This window comes from Jatropha curcas, chromosome 7, assembly GCF_041381405.1.
Source record: "Jatropha curcas cultivar XTBG-Jc1 chromosome 7, XTBG_Jcur_1.0, whole genome shotgun sequence".
NCBI classification, from domain to species: domain Eukaryota; kingdom Viridiplantae; phylum Streptophyta; class Magnoliopsida; order Malpighiales; family Euphorbiaceae; genus Jatropha; species Jatropha curcas.
In genome coordinates, this window is record NC_143157.1 from 7,478,247 (window position 1) to 7,497,510 (window position 19,264).

Here is a 19,264-nt window from a genome sequence, read left to right on the forward strand (position 1 = left end):
TCTTGTGCTATTTAAACGGAGCTCCAGGACAAGGTTTGTTATATTCAAATCATGAACATTTTAAAATTGAGTATTCATTCAGATGCAGATTGAGTAGGTTCTAAAATTGATAGAAGATCTACAACTGGATATTGTGCTTTTGTTGGAGGAAATTTGGTTTCATGGAGAAGTAAGAAACAAAATGTGCTTTCTTGGTCCAGTGCAGAATCAAAGTATAGAGCCATGGCACAATCTGTGTATGTAATAGGAATGAGCAGCCAATTACCACTACCAAGCCTTTCAAAGTTTATTCAATAAGGCCCAAATTTGTGACAGCAGACAAGGAGAAGCGTATGAGGTTTATGCACAGAGATTCAAGCAATGAGAGAGCTCCAGGTGGCATTGTTATTACAACAATGGTGATACCAGTGCTATAAACATCATGAGGATTTTGTTGTGAGACATCTTTTGGGAATATTTATATTTTTGGCAGATTGTGATATCTGTAAAGAAACTTCAGTTCCTGCTTGATTATTGCTAGTCAAGTTTATTTCATCTTTCGTGCTATTTCCTTCATTTGATTTTTTAATCCAGAGATATTACTGGCCTATTTTTCATCCTTGAGTTATCAATCAAAAGAAATCCATTCAAGTTCTCATTCTATTTGTTTTTCTGTTATTTTTCTGAAATCTCTGTTTGGAAATTCTGTTCCCATTCCTTGCTCTATCATGGGTGCATTGACTGTTGAATGAAGTTGGTCTTAAGTCTTCAGTACCTACTAAAGTATGGTGTGATAATCAAGTTGCACCTTCATATTGCTGCTAACCCAGTATTTCATGATTGCAATTGTCACTTTGCTTGTGACAATATTCAAGAAAAATTTATCACCACAGGTTACGCTAAAATTGGCTACCAGTTGGCTGATATTTTCGCAAAAGCTTTGCATGGGGCTCATGTTGATTATATTCTATGCTCCAACTTGAGGAGGAATGTTAAGGAAAATTAGTATTCCTAATTAGTTAATGATTTATAGTCCTAAATAGCCTAGAAATTTCTCGTATATAAACCTAAGTAATTCATTGATAAATTATGTATCAAATGCAACACAAATTCTTCTCAATCCATAACAAATTTATGTTGTAAGAATAAGATTTATTTAACTTACGGGCACATGCACGCACTACAGCATTCACGTAATCTGATTTCCTTGCGAAAACTCTGCCCGCAATTTCTGCATAGCGCATATTTGGCTGGCTATGTATAGAATTTATGTCTGTCTGCAGAATACACATTTAAACAAGTGAGTGGCATGTACTTCAACACTTAACCAAACAATAGAGCATCAAAGCATTCAAATGTATCCTTTCAGTGACCTCTGTGAAGGGGTGGTAGGGATCAGGAAAATAGCACGCAAGGACAGCAACAGCTGCTTCTCGGTAAGCCAATCTTAATTTCAATTCCTCTGGAATATCAGTACTATCTTCCTGGCCCGTTTCAAAAGTTCCTTTTTGCTGCATAATCAAGTATTAAATGCATTGAGAAAACAATCATACTGTAAAAAAGGTTTTAATTTTCACATAAAAGAAAAAAAAATTGTGCCACAGATACAGGGAGGAAGGTAAGGCAGCACTAACCCTCTTCAAAGCCTCTAGAAGTTCTTCTCGTCCAATGTAATCTAAATCCTTCCTGGCTGTTAAAATTCCAGCTTCATTCCTATAATCAATTCAGGAAACATTAGCCACTTTGTACAAATGAAAATCAAAGGGGGTTATTGATCAGTCAGTAAATACAGTATATTCTGCAGCTCAGCTCCGGTAAAATCTTCTGTCATCTCTGCAATTTCCTGCAGTAAAGCTAGCTTTTCCTCCTCTGAACGGAAAAATTTATTTCTAGCATGCACCTGCAGAAGTTAAATCTCAATGATGATTATAATGTAAAGTTGAACTAGAATTTTTGAATACCAGCTACATTTAAAAAAATACCTTTAATATTGCTAGTCTACCATCCTTAGATGGCAAACCAACTCTTATAATCTTGTCAAAACGACCCTTTCTCAAGAGGGCAGGATCAAGAATGTCAAGTCTATTGGTTGCACCTATAATTAACACCTGACAAGCCAAAGGTTAGCAGTTGATTAAAAAATCCAATCCCCTCAATGCACCAAAATATGATGGAGCATACCTGAGATGTAAATTCTTTAAATCCATCCATCTCAGTCAGTATCTGAAGAAGGCCTTGCTCCCTCTCAGCACCACCCTATACAATAAATCACATCTTCAAGCTCTATAGCAACTAAATTTTCATAGTTGGTCCGTATTTAAAAATAATATTCCATGCATAAACTTAACTATCATGTAGGCATGGCCACCCGTTTAGTTCTAACCGGAACCGAACCGTACTGTAGACGAACTGGAACTGGATCAAAACCGGTGGTTCAAAATTTCAAACCAAAACCGGCGGTTCAAGGGCTGGTTAAGGTTCATGTGAATGGTAAAATATGAACCTAAACCGGCCCAGAACCAGCGATTACTTGGTGTTTCGGTCCGATTCGAACCGAAAATTTTCTATTTTTATTTTCAAAATGATAATCACTTAGCCTATTTTATACTTCTCTAAAAGTCTCAATAATATTTCTATATGATATACTTTACTTAAGATTTTTTTTTTTTTAAATATACTTCACTTTAAAAGTTAAAAATCTAAAGTAAAATGGTAAAAAAGAGAGAAATATTTAGTCTAAAATTATATTATTTTTAACTTTTTTTTTTACCCTTTTAATTGTTTACTAAGTTTAAAATTACATTCTTTTGAAGCATTTTTTAAAATTTTCTTATAATTTATTTAATTAATAATATTTAAACAAAATAAAATGATAATTTATTTGATTATTTTGTAAATGAATTAACTTTATTCTTATATGAGTATGAGCATTCCAAAATTTATTTAAAATAAAATTTATCAATATTTTTTAAACTCATATTAATATTTATGAAAGAAAGATGTAACATTAGAACTAATCTGTTAAAAAAAAAAAAAAAAAAAAAAAAAAACATATATTGCTAGAAACCGTAATCGGAACTGTCAGTTCATTGGAACAGCACTAGAACCGGTCCAGAGTGGAACTAGACCTGAACCGGTGGTTCAAGGGCCGGTTCAGGTTCAACATTTTAAAAATTTTGAACCGGCCATGCCTACTATCATATGTCCATGCAAGTAAAGTAGCTTACCATCCAGCATCACCAATTTTTGATGGCTAAAAATTTATCTAAAGTTGTATATGTAAAGCTAAAAATAATACTCATCCAACAAAATAATGTCAATCATTTGGAAATCCAAATAAAATAAAACATGAATAATAAATGGATCTTTTTAATAACTAATGGGATACCAGAACTAATTTTATAGTTAGACAATGTTTCAATGGGCTTGAATTGGTGTCATTATGGAAAATTCATCCTTGGTTCATCTCTCTTGCTACATTAATTAAATGTTAACCATTTTTTCTTAGAACATGGCACATCTCCATTAATCCCTATCTAAATTTACACATGGCACTATTTCCTATTTTTTTAGGCAGTTGTCACTCCCTTCTCCATGTAAGCATCTGTTATACCTTTAATTTGCAGTATATTTTGTCATCAGTGATTTCAAACTCTCTCTCTAAATATTGCCCCACACATGCATTACTGTGTCCACCTTGAGTCACCATTGCTTTAGTCTACTACCTATGGCATTATATTCTCTAGTGTGAGCGCAGCTGTGTTCCTTTTCATCACTTTTCAAGCAACATCTAACCTTCTAAGATTGCACAATCCTCCTCTCAGACCCTCTCTAATTTTTCCTTAGTTATCACTTGCATGCAGTGTTGTCATCATCACTGAGGAACTGCTACAAAATGAATTTCCCAGTTCATATGAAGTTGCCAGCATATAATAAGGTTGCCAAGAGGTTAACTACTATGCTCCTCCATCAACATTTCATATTCCACACAACAAAAGAATTAAATAAATCAAAGATAATATACCCTACATGAAGATCAAAGATTAAAATTCACAAACTACATTTTCTTTTGGTCACATAATTGTTGTCACAGCATGCAATGCAATTAATAGATTCAAACAAGAACTAACCAAGCAATGCAACTTTAAACAACGAAACTGTCTAGAATGGTGCCACTTTGGACTGCATTTTGCTATGCTATTTCTTCTTGTTCCAATGAAATCCATAATGACTTTATATGAATCAGAGCTCCTTTCGAATAACACACCTTTGTAATTGCCATAATATTTACAATTTTGCACTGTTTAATTTCCTGCACTAGAACTTAATAGATAGAAGCAAACACATATCTTACCCCGCCAATGTCAGGTCCCCCCTTGCTGCCAATAGCATCAATTTCATCAATAAAGATGATGGAAGGAGCAAAAGATCTGGCACTGGCAAAAAGATCCTTCACACGAGATGCCGCCACACCTACAAACATCTAGAAAGTCACCTTTTAAGTTAGGCAGGTTTCTTCAAGTTCTAGGTATTCTGAATAATTCATGAGTCAGCAGAGATGAAGAAAATCGTTTAATTACAGTGAAAATCAGCAAGATAGCCATGTGGCACCTAAAGCAAGCATTCTAATTATCATGAACTGAAAAGACTAAAATAACCAGTTAACATAAAAAAGAAGACAAAAGAAGCTTAATAAAAAAGCAGTTCAATTAGTAAGGTTGGGGACTCATGCTTGTACTAATTTACGAATTAACAAGGCATTTTTGGTTGTGCTTGTGCCTTAGGCGTCAACAGAACATATTGCCATGATCGTGCAGCCCCTACCTCAAACTTAACAGCAAACAATTTCATAATTGATTGCAAGTTGGTCATGTGCAACATCTATGGACCAACTTGAGGGAGAGTGTTGAGTTGTATAATCAGGAAATATATTGTATAGCTTATTTAGGAGGATCATTGTAGTTTCCTTTTTCTGTATTTTCCTATTTAGAGTTAGACTTGTGTGTGTGTGTATAAGGTTGATGTTAAACACATAAATCAAGGAAGAAATAAGAGAAAATCTTTCTTTTAAACTCTTCTTTATCTATTGATATTCAAAAATGGCCTTCATATTATTTAAATGAGAGCAACTGAATTTTCAATGAAGTTCATTGAATAAAGTTTTGGAAGCAACTAATCTTCCACTATTATTTGTAATCATTTTTCTTTATTGGATCTTCCAAAGGAAAATTAGTCCTCACCTCTACAAAATCTGTGCCATTTGCTGCAAAAAAAGGCAGTCCTGCTTCCCCAGCAATAGCTTTAGCTAGCAAAGTTTTACCAGTTCCAGGAGGCCCATGAAGAAGCACACCTTTTGGACAATAGATACCCTTGTCTTTAAACTCTTCATCATTCTTCAAAATTCGTACAATCTCCTGTAGTTCCCTTTTTATATATTCCTGGCCAGCAAAATCATCAAACGTAACACCAGTACTTTCTTCTGCTGATATAAACTTTGCCCTGGTGGAAAGGCAGTCCAAAATTAGCATTGATGTTTGTGATTGTAAAAATACTCCAACTATTGTCGATGGAAAAAATCATCAGTGGTAGTTACTATCCGATTGCAACATCTAACAATTTTGAATACCAAAACACTATATATAACTGGTCAAAAGTTCAAAATCAATTAAAATTGGATATACTGAACTACTAAGGTTATGTTTGGTAAGCCGTAATGCAAGGTAATAGTAATCACATTGCAGGAATTTCTTTTTAATGTTATAAAGAAATTGATGCGATGTAATCATCATTAGATTGCATTACTGTTTGCCAAACATAGCACAAGTCTAAAAGTCAATGGAGATTAGAATGTAACTTGTAAGAAGGCAAATGGAACACAATCAACTTGGAATCAGTTATACAAAAACAGAATTAGCCTTACGCATTTTTCTTGGGCCGGGGGAGAGAGACTAAGAAAGAAGAAAATAAATGTAGAAACAAATACATTGGATTTGACAAGAAGCAAGTATGACCCTTATGGAGTGCAACAAAGTAAAAAAAAAATATGATCAGTGGATAACATTCCTAATTAAAAGTACAAGTAGAGTCCAATGTTCTATGAAAATTGGCAACTCTTAACACCTCTATAATTTTTTGACGTCTCCTCTGTAGTTGAAAAATGTGAGCTCGTCTTCTGTCTAAAAGAATCAATCAACTACTAAGCATAATGTTTCTCATTCCAAAGTTAGATAAACAGAGAGAAAGAGAGGACATCAGCCATTTAAATAGTAAAAGCATCCAACAGCAATTCCCCAGGCAATCAACATTCAACTTACCGACTCTTGCCAAGTGAACCAAGTGCACGGCGTTTGAGTGGTTGCTGAATTGTTTGGCTGGGCTTTCCCATATCACAAGGTATTAACCTTGCATAAATTGGTCTCATCATATTATCAATCCAGATATACAATGCAACAGATAAAGCAAGTCGCATAGACCAAATGACTGCAGTTGCAACAGTACTGTACACTTCTGCAGGAACCGTATCCACATTAAGGACATCTACATTTACTATTTGCTGATGTAACTTTTGCCAAACATCATTCCAACCATCAATTGGCATGCGGTCAACCACATGGCGCCGAAATATAATTTCCTTCTTAGAATTTCCTTTTGCTCCCTCCATTTTACCATCCTTGTAATATGGCAGAATCACTGCAGAAATAGACCAGAATCTTTCAGCAAAAGATGACAATGAAACAAAATTATGTAAGTTTTACAACATTTGCCAGCATAGAGAACAATTAGTAAATAAAAAAAAAACAACAATGTACTTTTCAGTGGTTAAGCCAAGTGAAGTACGGACCAATGGCTTGCTCCAGTAACAATAACAACCGACTTTAAAGATGCAATTGAACTATACATAACAAAAAAAGTAGTAACGATCCTAACTAAACAGTAACTAAATGATTACTCCACTCCTAAGGCTGAGCCAAAAAAGGATATAATTGACTTCAAACAGCTAAAGCATTAGAAATATTGAGTAAAGGACTGATTTTGAAAATAGAAATTCTTTTCTTATCTAAAAACAAAAAGAGAGAGAGAGAGAGAGGAGGAGGGGGGGGGGGGGGGCAATCTCTCCGAACCAATTCCATAATTTCATATCCGAGGAATTTTAGTTGGACAAAGTATCAATTTGTAAGCTGTATATCAATTTGTATGCAGTTCTTCTATCCAAAATTGAAACCCACGTGTATCTATACTATTCGACCAATTATAAGAAGTAATATCGTCAAATTAATATACAAACAGCATAACAACCAAATGCATACCTGATACTGTCTGCCCATAATTCGAGTACTCCATAAACTGAACATTATTTGAATTAAGAAGCCTCCAAAACTGACTAAAATCAATTCTATGAGAGTTTTCAGGATCCCACTCTGTTCCTTTCAACTTTCCACGCATAGTCAACAATGCCCTGCTCCAATTCGATGCCATTACAAGCTGCCTCTCCAATTGCACATCTGCCTTCCTCTCTAACTCTTCCAATTCATTGACTCTTTGTCTCTCTTTCTGTTTCAATTTCTATAAAAAAGAAAAGAAATTCATCTTCACACTCTTAAGAACTAAAAAACGAAAAAAAAAAAAAAAGATTAATAAACATAATACCTCGAATAGCTTAGCCGACTCGGGGTCTTCTTCTTCTGAGTTAGGAGACGCCAAAACCGAGTTAGCAAAAGCAGTAATTGTGAATGTTTTACGGTTTACGAATGGAATTGAGCCATTTTGAGAGCTTAATTTTCTAGTTTTAAAGGCGCATTTGAGTGTTTTGGGATAAGAGAGAGTATGGAAAGTTGCCAACAAAGGGTTTTGGAAACCCAATGGAATTAAGAGGAGGTTTAGAAGTGAGGGATTCCATTTCCTTCTGCTTTATATCATGTTATGAAAAGAACGGGAATGGAAAAGAAAGGAAAGGAAAATAATTTCTTTATGTTCGTTCTGTCACTTTCCACCGCAGGATTTGAAGAGGAAAATGTTTGGGTTTCTAATTCATTTGATACAAGCCTCTGCTTCCAAAGTCCAGTGAGGTTTATGGTTTTGGGTTTTTGATGATGACGAGTGGAAACGACGATGATAAACCATTGGACGACGCCGTCTCTTTGCAGCATGATACATGTCATTCAAGTCAGTGGGTATGCCAAATACATGTCATTCAAGTCAGTGGGTATGCCACCTGGATCGATCCGAACGGGTAAGGTATCCACCTAAAATTAAGAAGCCGAACTTGAATTCAATTGTAAATTAAATATCCAATTCCGTTTCGGCTAGAAATTTATTTTTAATACCCAAATTAGTATCAAATCCAATTATAATTATCCATTTAAAAATTTGAATATATTTAACTACACATTTAGTGTTAAAAATATTTTTAATTTTCATTAATAAAAATTATAAAATTATTATTTTGTGAAACAACCCGAATTTTTATTTTCAAAGATTTTCCAATTAAATTTAATAAACCGACAGCTTGGAAATTTATTTTAATATTTTATTGCGAACACTGTGAGAAATCGGAATCGAAAACCGATTGAAAAAGCCGAAAACCAATTGAAAATCAAAGATTTGGGTCGAATCGAACCGAATCGAACCGGTTCGACCCAAACCATCTAGAAACATCTATTTCTTTTCTTTTTATCTCCAGCGCTGCACCTCTACTTCTCATCCTCACCAGCGCCCCACCTCCACTCCACCAACACAGCCACCGCGCCTCCTCCTCCCTCTCTTCTTCTTCTTCTCTTTCTTCTTCTTCTTCTTCTTTCTTTCTTTCTTTCTTTCCTTTTTTCTTTCTTTCTTTCCCTTTCTTCTCCCCTGCAACTGTGTCTGCGTCACTGCCAGCAACTCCAGCAACGTCGGCCGATCACCACCGCGCGCCAGTTGCAGTCGCAACCGCCTCCATCGCGCGCCAGCACGTCCGTAGCTCCTCCGCGCGCCACAGTCGGCCCTCTGCCAGGTCTGTCGCGCCTACAGCAGCAGCACCAGCTTCAAGCCTCACCGCCAGCCGCACCTCCGCCCTCTGCCAGATCACCCAGCCACCGCTGCAGCTCCCTGTCGCAGAAACACCACCAGATCGTGCCACCTTCGCCTTCCCTTGCCACTGTCAGTCGGATCGGACCACTTCTGGCGTGCGTAGCTCCGATCCAACACGAGCAAATTCCGATCTAGCAAAAATTCGACAAAAAAAAAATTATATTTGGGGTATAAATTAATTTAACTACATTTTCGTTAATTTAATTTATTAACGATAGTTAATTAAATTTAGTCATTTTAGTTAGTTTAATTCTAACAATTTTAGTTGATTAACTTGATTTTAGTAATTGATTTTAGTAATCTTGAGTAATTAATTTAAATAGTATTAATTTATTGATAATAAAATTTTTTAGTAATTTTAGTTGTTTAGTTAGTTTAAAATGAATTCAAAATAGTTATTGATTAATATGAAGTATTATTGATTATAAATATAGTTAGTTTTTTCATTTTTTATTTGGCTTTTGGTCTCTCATTTCTGGCCTTTCCGTGTGGCTTGCCGGTTTATCTGTCTGTCCTTTTCTTTCTCCTTCTGGGTCGGTTGATGTTAGGTTGATGTAATTTTGATATTACTATTTGGATGGAGGACGGGAAAATTGCATTGATTGAATGCCCGACGGATGGGCTGTGTGGTTTGGAATTATTAAATAAATTGTTGATATTTTAACAGGTGGATAGTCCAATTTTTAGGGGAGATGCTGTCGAAATTTCGGTAGAAAATAAAATAATTTCAGTAAAAAAATAAAATAAATTCGGTGGAAATTAAAATAGATTTCGGTAGGAAATAAATAGATTTTAGAAGAAAATAAAATGAAATAGAGTTAGATAGAGAAATAAAAATTTATTACAGAAAAGAAATTAAATATCGAGATTAAATTACGTAGAAAAATTTAGAATATAAAATAAAATTATTAGAAGGGTAAAGAAATATTTGTCTGATAGAGTTATTCTTTTTGTGTTATTCTTACTTTGCTTAGATCGCCCGGGTCCATCTAGTGCTCCTCCAGGACAACATCAAAGCTAGAATTTCGCTCTCCATCACTGTGAGTAATAATAAATAAGTATATCAACACTGCATTTGCATAACATTTATTCATAAACATTATATTTTTATTTACATATTTACAATATATTACAAGTATTTTATCATATATATTATGTTACGATCATTATAATTATACTTATATATAATTGTGCATTTGGATGAAATTGGTGTAATACGTTGAAAGAATTGTTTGATTACTTGTGCTGTGCATATACTGTGCCTTGTTTGTGTGGAATTGGGATGAAGTGGGTCACCATGGGTTTGTGAGACTGTTTCTGTTATACGGATCCTGATTCTGATTTCTGTTATATTCTGATTCTGTTATATGGATCCTGATTCTGTTTCTGTTAGCCGGGTAAATGGGAGATCGGCGCCCCCGTGTGCACCTACCGTTATCCGTTACTGTTAACCACAGGTTGGCTTCTTTATTGGGCGCACCGGATAATCTAGATTTGATCGCAGCCCGCAGGGTGGCCTCCTGTTGTGAGCGCCTGATGATCTAGATTTGATGGAGACGACCGGGTTGCCTCCTGTTGGTATGGAAAAGAAAAGAGATAATGGAAAACAATGAGAGGGCTGGTCAAGTGAGGATTAGACCGGTCGGCCAGTATGGGGGATCGGCTCCCTGGTGCACATGTGAGAGGATGAGCCATGTGGGAGGACGGCTCATCGGGGGTTCGGTGACTCCACTGACTAATTTCCACGTGAGGTGATTATTTGAAGGTGATATTGTTTGTAGGTGCTGATGTATGTCATATGATTGACTGTTGTGTGTTCATTCAGTATACTAGGGTGCATTTTGCTTGACTGTATGTGGTGTGTATTATTTATTATTATTCACTGAGTTGTAAAACTCACCCCCTTCTCTCCAACCTCCCAGGTACTAGGAAGCAGCTGATTCGACTGAAGCTCTGCAATCTTCTCCGCAGAGTTATAAATGTAAACTTTACATTTCTGTTGTCTAATTTTGGATGTATAAGTTACTCTATTATCAGATTATTATTGAACTCCGCAGTTATAGGGTTGTGTATTACTATTGGATTTATTGTTAGCACTACACTATAAATTAAATATTATGTAATTAGCTGCAGGTGAGCCAGTAAGCCCATAATGTGATTATAATTTATTGTGAATAGGCCCTGGTAGATACTATGTGTTAATTGAGATTTAGGCTTACTACGGGCCTCGGGGGCCTTAAGCTTACCTGGGCCCTAGTGCCGGTCCGGCCCACGGAAATGGGTCGTGACAAAGGTGGTATCAGAGCATAGGTTATAAGTTTAGAAGTAACTGCGGAGTAATTCCTGTCATGTCTTGACATAGTTTTCCTTGCTTCCCATTCAGCGTTATTCGCAGCTAGGATAAAGTCAAGTTGTTTAATGATTAAATCTGTATCCTTGTTCTTTAGAAATGTGATTTAGTTACTGATGCTAAGGGATGGTTTAAGCAAAAAAATCTTTCTATGGATTAATAATATTCATATATAATTTAAGTAGGTAAGAAGATAAGTTATATATGATTAATAAGTTAAAGTTAAATGATGAAAGTATATTATTTTTATTTAATACGTGTTGAATATGGAATATATATATTGAAGACTGCATGAATGTTTGTATACGTGTGCCTGCGGAATTGAGAATGAGTTGCTAATTATTTAATAAGAGAACTAAATGATTTGAATTTGAGGACATTAGAATCCATTTAACTAGAGTATTGAATTAGTATATGTATTTGATGAAATTTACATGATGTTGGTTAGTAGAATTGCTTATAATTATTGAGATGAGTATTTTTCTAGATGGAATGGATATACATGATTTTTATAAGGTTTGAATATTGAAGGATTTGGTGTGATTTGCTATAATAATTGGTGATGAGTATTTTTCATAATAAATAATATTGGTGGAATTACTATATGAAGTGAGTTTATTTATGAGTAATGACTACTTGGTAGAGTAAAGTGTATTATTGTATTTAGCAACTATTTCTTTGGTGTGTGAATATAGGGAATAATATAAATTATTGTGGTTATAAGAAACGTAAATTGTGATTCTTAGTAAGAGATAAAGTACTCTAATCTTTATGTATTTAGTGATGGATATTGTGTGGATTGTGGCATCTTATGGTTTAATATGGTATAAATAAGAATTAAAGCTAATGGTATTTAGTCATTTGATGTTTAAAAATAGTTGTTGCACACTCGATGGTATATAAATTACAAACAATGATTTTGTTTAATAGGAGATTCTATGATCCGAGAAACGACTCTATAAGGAAATTATGTAAATAGTGGGCTATGATGATTAAGTGTATTGATGAATGACATCGGACATGGAGAGATAACTGTCCAATTATTGAATTGATGTTATACTAATGAATTAGATGAGTTAGGATGGATCTAGTCCTGTTATTATATGGATATTAAGAAAGACTTTCTACTTGAGAGAAAGAGATAAGAAATTCTCACTTCTGTAACTTGATGGCATTTGGTTAGAAAATAGTTTTATGAGTTATATTAATTGAATCCACACATTGAGCTTATAAATATAGTGTGATAAGTGTTATTAATAGTAATAACTGGGAATAAGAGTTGATAAAAGATCATGGGACTTAGCTTAAGATGACAATGAATGTGAATACATGTAACTTGTTTGTGGAAAGCATATAAACATAAGGACTTTCTATTAATTAGTGCAATTCGTGCAAGATACTTGTTTTATTGGATAAAGAAGGTTAGTTATATTTATGTCCTTAGTAGAACATGGATGTAATTAAATTATTTTATTTCATTAGTAAGCTAGCTAAGTTTGAATTTACTATTGTTTGGAACAGTGAAAACTTGGTATAAGAATAAATAGGTGAATTGGGATAGTTTAACAATTTTAGCGAGGAGAATACATGGTAGTATTTGAAAACTGAAAATATAAACTATAGGATTATTGGATGTGATAACGGTATGGTTTAAGATTATTGGAATGCTAACTCATGGGTGTCGATCAGATCATTAATAAATGAAAATTGCTCATGGAATTATTGAGATATCAATTAGGATGAGAGTCATTAAGATATTATTGGAGTCAATGTAAAGCTATTCTGAAGTTCTTAGTAATTGGTGGCAATTATGATTGAATGAATATTATTGTGTTATAAATGGCTGATGTGACATATCTTGTGGCTTAAGAGACTACTTAATTTGTTAGGGTCCATTTTGAAGAATTCAATGAGGTATTAACCTTATTTAGAGTAAAGAACATAGAGAGAACATAATTAAGGTTGAAAATATTCCTACATCGTATGAGATATAAATTTTACAAATTTTGCAGGTGATAGACATTAAGATAGACTTGGAAAAAAAAAAAAAGAATAAAAGAATAACCTAATGATATTATTATTTGAATATTCATCGGCATAAAACAAAGGACATAGTTTAATTAGGAGTTGGATTATAGGTTTTAACATCCTTAATCTCTTACTTAGCTTGAGCAAAAAAAAAAAAAGGGCACTACTTGTTTAGGATTCTTGATTTCTAAATACGTTAACTTAGTTCTAAAAGATTGATTAAGGATAGATTGAAATAGATAAATTGAATATAAACTACGGTTTGGAGAATTTTACATCTTGATTGTAGGCTGGATCTCTTTATGGAAGTGAGTATCATAGATTGGCGATTACAAATTCTAGAAAATAAATGAAGAATTATCTGGCATGACAACAGCTAACTTGGCTAGTTGCATAAATTCTTGTCACAGTTAGTTAAGAAATGGTATGGTATGACAAATTGGAAAGAGGAATAGAGAAGTTAAAAACTAAAATAGGGATTTGATGGTGAATTTAAATTCTCTTTATAGTTGATGTGCTACTTGTTTTTAGGGGATTCTTATTAGTAGGATTTGAAAAGAGATTGTATATCTTTCGTTGGAAATGGTTAAGTTGTTAAATAGGTGATGTGCTTGGGATAGAAGCCAAGGATCTCCTATCAGTTGATAGCAATTAGCTAGAGAAGTGTCATGATTTTGTTTGAAATAAGCTTGTAGTAGTGGCAAGAATTTGTTCTCTTTAATTGGAAATGATCACATAGTACTTAATGGCAGAATTTGATAAGAATCGAAAACTTTCTTGATTTGGCAGCCATCATCTTATTTAATTATGAACAACTTCAATGATTATGAGGGCAAATATATGGAATTGGAATTGATGGAAAATGGATGAGTCAGCCTATAGGTTTTGAATTTTAAAATAAGGAGTCCAACTTGAGATAGTAGTAAATTGGATTGAGTATGCTGATTCTTATATCAGTAAGATTAAATACTGGGTTGGTATATGAGTTTCTTATGGAGTGATGATCATTGCCTATGATAGCTAGTGAGAGAATAAATGACGATACATCAATGTAGGTCACATGATATATAGCTAACGAGATTAATAATCCTCACTTGAGCAGAGGCTATGTGGAACTTACATTCTTATGCATAACGGTGGCTACTAGAGTCAATCTGTGCCTTGGGTTATGAATATTTTACTTGATTTGATGACTTGTAGATATAGTACAACTCAAGTTTAAATTAACTATGGTGATAAGGTAGATATCTAACTGCTCATAAGAATACTTAATATGAATGTCATAACTTTTAGCAGTTGCAGCATTATGTGAGAAGTACAGCCACTATTGTCGTAAACAACTGTTGCATCCTTGTTTCTTGTCACTTAGAAATTCGAGGACGAATTTTTTTTAAAGGGGGGAAGACTGAAACAAACCCGATTTTTATTTTCAAAGATTTTCCAATTAAATTTAATAAACCGACAGCTTGGAAATTTATTTTAATATTTTATTGCGAACACTGTGAGAAATCGAATCGAAAACCGATTGAAAAAGCCGAAAACCAATTGAAAATCAAAGATTTGGGTCGAATCGAACCGAATCGAACCGGTTCGACCCAAACCATCTAGAAACATCTATTTCTTTTCTTTTTATCTCCAGCGCTGCACCTCTACTTCTCATCCTCACCAGCGCCCCACCTCCACTCCACCAACACAGCCACCGCGCCTCCTCCTCCCTCTCTTCTTCTTCTTCTTCTTCTTCTTCTTCTTTCTTTCTTTCTTTCTTTCCTTTTTCTTTCTTTCTTTCCCTTTCTTCTTCCCTGCAACTGTGTCTGCGTCACTGCCAGCAACTCCAGCAACGTCGGCCGATCACCACCGCGCGCCAGTTGCAGTCGCACCGCCTCCATCGCGCGCCAGCACGTCCCGTAGCTCCTCCGCGCGCCACAGTCGGCCCTCTGCCAGGTCTGTCGCGCCTACAGCAGCAGCACCAGCTTCAAGCCTCACCGCCAGCCGCACCTCCGCCCTCTGCCAGATCACCCAGCCACCGCTGCAGCTCCCTGTCGCAGAAACACCACCAGATCGTGCCACCTTCGCCTTCCCTTGCCACTGTCAGTCGGATCGGACCACTTCTGGCGTGCGTAGCTCCGATCCACACGAGCAAATTTCCGATCTAGCAAAAATTCGACAAAAAAAAAATTATATTTGGGGTATAATTAATTTAACTACATTTTCGTTAATTTAATTTTATTAATGATAGTTAATTAAATTTAGTCATTTTAGTTAGTTAATTCTAACCAATTTTAGTTGATTAACTTGATTTTAGTAATTGATTTTAGTAATCTTGAGTAATTAATTTAAATAGTATTAATTTATTGATAAATAAAATATTTAGTTTAGTAGCTTTTAGTTGTTTAGTTAGTTTAAACAAATGAATTCAAACTAGTTCATTGATATAATTCACTATGAAGTAATTATTGATTAATAAAAATAATAGTTAGTTCAAATTAAAATTCATTATTAAATTAAATTTAGTTAGGAAATTTTGGTAATAATAACATTTCTGCCAATTTCATAGTGTGGATTGACACGGTCGATTATATTGTAATGTAATTTTACTTTATAAATTAATGGGAGGTAGGTTGATGTTAAGTTGAATGTACATTTGCTCATTACGATTTGGATGGAGGCCGGGAAAATTGCATTGATTGATGCCCGACGGATGGGCCTGTGTGGTTTGGCATTATTCAATAAATTGTTGATAGGTTTAACAGGTGGATAGTCCAATTTATTAGGGGAGATGCTTGTCGAAATTTCGGTAGAAAATAAATAAATTTCAGTAAAAAAATAAATAATTCGGTGGGAAATTAAAATAGAATTTCGGTAGGAAATAAAATAGATTTAGAAGAAAATAAATGAAATAGAGTTAGATAGAGAAAATAAAATTTATTACAGAAAAGAAATTAAATATCGAGATTAAATTACGTAGAAAAATTTAGAATATAAAATAAAATTATTAGAAGGGTAAAGAAATATTTTGTCTGATAGAGTTATTCTTTTTGTGTTATTCTTACTTTGCTTAGATCGCCCGGGTCCATCTAGTGCTCCTCCAGGACAACATCAAAGCTAGAATTTCGCTCTCCATCACTGTGAGTAATAATAAATAATGTATATCAACACTGCATTTGCATAACATTTATTCATAAACATTATATTTTTATTTACATATTTACATATATTACAAGTATTTATCATATATATTATGTTACGATCATTATAATTATACTTATATATAATTGTGGCATTTGGATGAAATTGGTGTAATACGTTGAAAGAATTGTTTGATTACTTGTGCTGTGCATATACTGTGCCTTGTTTGTGTGGAATTGGGATGAAGTGGGTCACCATGGGTTTGTGAGACTGTTTCTGTTATACGGATCCTGATTCTGATTTCTGTTATATTCTGATTCTGTTATATGGATCCTGATTCTGTTTCTGTTAGCCGGGTAAATGGGAGAATCGGCGCCCCCGTGTGCACCTACCGTTACCGTTACTGTTAACCACAGGTTGGCTTCTTTATTGGGCGCACCGGATAATCTAGATTTGATCGCAGCCCGCAGGGTGGCCTCCTGTTGTGAGCGCCTGATGATCTAGATTTGATGGAGACGACCGGGTTGCCTCCTGTTGGTATGGAAAAGAAAAGAGATAATGGAAAAACAATGAGAGGGCTGGTCAAGTGAGGATTAGACCGGTCGGCCAGTATGGGGGATCGGCTCCCTGGTGCACATGTGAGAGGATGAGCCATGTGGGAGGACGGCTCATCGGGGGTTCGGTGACTCCACTGACTAATTTCCACGTGATGTGATTATTTGAAGGTGATATTGTTTGTAGGTGCTGATGTAATGTCATATGATTGACTGTTGTGTGTTCATTCAGTATACTAGGGTGCATTTTGCTTGACTGTATGTGGTGTGTATTATTTATTATTATTCACTGAGTTGTAAAACTCACCCCCTTCTCTCCAAACCTCCCAGGTACTAGGAAGCAGCTGATTCGACTGAAGCTCTGCAATCTTCTCCGCAGAGTTATAAATGTAAACTTTACATTTCTGTTGTCTAATTTTGGATGTATAAGTTACTCTATTATCAGATTATTATTGAACTCCGCAGTTATAGGGTTGTGTATTACTATTGGATTTATTGTTAGCACTACACTATAAATTAAATATTATGTAATTAGCTGCAGGTGAGCCAGTAAGCCCATAATGTGATTATAATTTATTGTGAATAGGCCCTGGTTAGATACTATGTGTTAATTGAGATTTAGGCTTACTACGGGCCTCGGGGGCCTTAAGCTTACCTGGGCCCTAGTGCCGGTCCGGCCCACGGAAATGGGTCGTGACAGTTTGTCTTCATTGTTCAATTTTGTTTTATTTATTTGGTTTTATTTTTCTTATTTGTCTTAATTCAGATCTTCTAAATTTATTTTTTTTATTTCTAATAATTTACATAATTTTACTTGATTTACAATGATTTTCTTAGTTGGTTTATGATAATTTTAATTTAACTCATATTAATTGTTTATTTGCATCATGATTTAAATTATTATTGCTTTTATTTTATTTTTGTAAATATATTTAATTAACTGAGACTTTATTATTTATTTGGTTATTTTATATATTTAATAGATGAATGATTAAGAGTGTATATTATTTTATTAGATGAATGGTTAGGATTATTTGATTAAATTATTTATTCATTTACTTATTATTTGTAGGAATGTAATTAATTAGTTGTAGGATAATTATTTATCTCTTGAAAGTAGATGTAATTAATTAGTTGTAGATTTTTTTTTTTTTGGATGCAATTCTTTTCTCCTCCCTCATTTCTTTGTATGTTTAATTATTTGCTGTGGATGTTTAATTTATTTTCAAATTTATGATTATTGTCGTATCAATGTCTAAAACAATCTTTTGGTTTTCAAAATTAAAACTTTTCTTTCAAAATGATTTTCGTTAAGTAATCTGGCTTAAAAATTAAAAATTAATCCTTATTTAAATAAACCAGCAAAGTGGAGGCCAACACCATGACCGGGTAGGCTTGGGTGCCTAACAACTTTTCAAGCCCACACCTAACTTCTTTATCATACTCTAATTAAGCAATTGGGCTCTCTGCGAGAAATCCAATCACTACGTGGTAATTGTTCTAGATTTTATCTGGGTGGCGATTTTTATTCTCCAGATGGACTTTGACCCATTCCATCTTCCCTTGAGCCCTTGGGCCTTGATCCAGTACTGAACCGTTTTCTTAGGTGAAAGCCCACATATGATATTTCTGATCATGACAATTGATTGTTTTGAATTCATCCTATTAGTAATACTTTTTCCTTTACGAAAGAAAAAAAATATTGAAATCCAATCAAAATTAAGTAAAAAAATAATAAAAAATTAAAATTTTTCTAAAAAAAGAAAATTAGAATACTTGACAAAGAGAACACATTGAAATTTCTATTTGTAATGGACAATATTATTATTTTTGTATATAATCATTGTTACAATAGATGATTTTTTTTTTTTTTGGAAGAAGTGAAAAATTCCCTAAAAATTTTTGTGCTTGATAATTAAACATTTTCAATGGATGCACTGTAGAATACCATTAGAGCATTAAATAAATAATTTTTTCTTTTTTTTATTCCATGAGTATCCTCAAATTCTTTGGAGTATGATACTAATTCTAATTTAATAATTTTCTTTTAAAGTTTGAGATTATCTTTGCATTAGTGTCCTTTCATGAATAGGATATCTAAGTTTATAAAGGTTGCCCTAACTAAAGTGTGTATTACCACTTGAATTGTAAATAATTAAAC

At 34.1% G+C, this 19,264-nt stretch overlaps 2 long non-coding RNA genes and 1 pseudogene across 2 annotated transcripts; 2 read left to right on the top strand and 1 right to left on the bottom strand.

Annotated features, from left to right (window-relative positions):
• Nucleotides 1–1,073: 1,073 nt before the first annotated feature.
• On the bottom strand, nt 1,074–8,078 carry LOC105638545 (putative inactive ATP-dependent zinc metalloprotease FTSHI 4, chloroplastic; annotated as a pseudogene).
• An 834-nt stretch (nt 8,079–8,912) lies between these two features.
• Nucleotides 8,913–11,220, top strand: LOC149494651 (uncharacterized). Its single transcript, XR_016321641.1, has 3 exons — nt 8,913–9,213; nt 10,020–10,085; nt 10,968–11,220. It is a non-coding gene; the product is annotated as an uncharacterized LOC149494651 (long non-coding RNA).
• A 3,854-nt stretch (nt 11,221–15,074) lies between these two features.
• LOC149494652 (uncharacterized) lies at nt 15,075–17,686 on the top strand. Its single transcript, XR_016321684.1, has 3 exons — nt 15,075–15,609; nt 16,483–16,548; nt 17,434–17,686. It is a non-coding gene; the product is annotated as an uncharacterized LOC149494652 (long non-coding RNA).
• Nucleotides 17,687–19,264: the final 1,578 nt, after the last annotated feature.